The sequence below is a fragment of the Myotis brandtii genome, unplaced genomic scaffold (assembly GCF_000412655.1).
Source record: "Myotis brandtii unplaced genomic scaffold, ASM41265v1 scaffold2300, whole genome shotgun sequence".
NCBI classification, from domain to species: Eukaryota; Metazoa; Chordata; class Mammalia; order Chiroptera; family Vespertilionidae; genus Myotis; species Myotis brandtii.
Genome location: NW_005358651.1, coordinates 63,486 through 65,172, shown reverse-complemented (window position 1 = coordinate 65,172; position 1,687 = coordinate 63,486).

The window sequence follows — 1,687 nt, the reverse complement described above, 5'->3', positions numbered from 1 at the left end:
CCTTGGTCACCGCCAAGGCTGCGCGTTCCCGCAGGACCCACTCCTGCTGCCGACGTGCCCCACGGGGACTCGTGTGTGACCTGGAGCACCTACTCACCGCGAGGCCTGTTCCAGTCCGAAAGGGACACCGTCCTCTCGTCACGGAGATGAGGTCAGGGTGCCACGGGCTCGGAGCCCGCCCCCCTCGTCACATCCCCTAAGAGAATTGTCACCAAGGCTACCGTGGGCGCCAACACCACCCTCCCTGGGGGCCACGCTAACATGGGCACCAACACCACTGTGGGTGCCATGCAGGCCCGGGAGGCTCAGCTGGGCTCGGGTTCCCACTGGCAGGGAGAGAGGGGTGCACCCACAGCCCTCTCTCCATGTTTGGTTACCCCTCAACTTGCAGTGGTTCTCAACCTGTGGGTCGCGACCCCTTTGGCGGTCGAACGACCCTTTCACAGGGGCCACCTAAGACCATCCTGCTTATCAGATATTTACATGACGATTCATCACAGTAACAACATGACAGTTATGAAGTAGCCACGAAAATACTTTTATGGTTGAGTCACAACATGAGGAACTGTATTTAAAGGGCCAGAAGGTTGAAAACCACTGACTTAGTGGCTTAAACAGTCTCATCATCTCTCATTGTTTCTGTGGGTCAGGAATTTGGGGAGAACTTGGCCAGGCAGCAATGCCTGGGGGTGTCCGGGCGGCTGCTCTTCAGAGGGTCCCCCGGGGGCTAGCCTGGGCGTCCCCACAGCACAGTGGCCACAGGCCCGTGGGAGGGGGATGTTGGGGACCAGCGAGGCTCCAGCAAACTCAACGGAAGTTGCCTTTTCTGCCCCCGCCTGGCAGGCCTGAGCCCCCTCCCAAACACACTGCCTCTGCAGGGGGGGCCGGAGGGCAGGACACAAGCTATTTTGGGGCCATTGGTCGGTGACGCAACCTGTCACAGATAACAACAGCTTTGAGCACCTGCCAATCTGCCACCTGTGACCTCACCACGTTCTCGCTCGGGCCTATTTAAAGGGCCAGAAGGTTGAAAACCACTGACTTAGTGGCTTAAACAGTCTCATCATCTCTCATTGTTTCTGTGGGTCAGGAATTTGGGGAGAACTTGGCCAGGCAGCAATGCCTGGGGGTGTCCGGGCGGCTGCTCTTCAGAGGGTCCCCCGGGGGCTAGCCTGGGCGTCCCCACAGCACAGTGGCCACAGGCCCGTGGGAGGGGGATGTTGGGGACCAGCGAGGCTCCAGCAAACTCAACGGAAGTTGCCTTTTCTGCCCCCGCCTGGCAGGCCTGAGGCCCCTCCCCAAACACACTGCCTCTGCAGGGGGGGCCGGACGGCAGGACACAAGCTATTTTGGGGCCATCGGTCGGTGACGCAACCTGTCACAGATAACAACAGCTTTGAGCACCTGCCAATCTGCCACCTGTGACCTCACCACGTTCTCGCTCGGGCCTGGGCAGCGGGCACCATCAGCCCGTTTCCCAGGTGAACAAGTCGCTCCCGCTAAAGGGGCGCAGCTGGAACCGCGGGAGCCCCACCCGCCAGGCCACACGCGGGAGGCTGCGCAGTGACGTCCAGAACGAGGGTGAGACACCCACCGTGGCTCCGAGCGCAGCTCCCGACCCGGCCCAACACACGCACAGAACCGAGCGGTCACCAGACAGCGGGCAGCTGCTCCGGGAAGGAGTCCG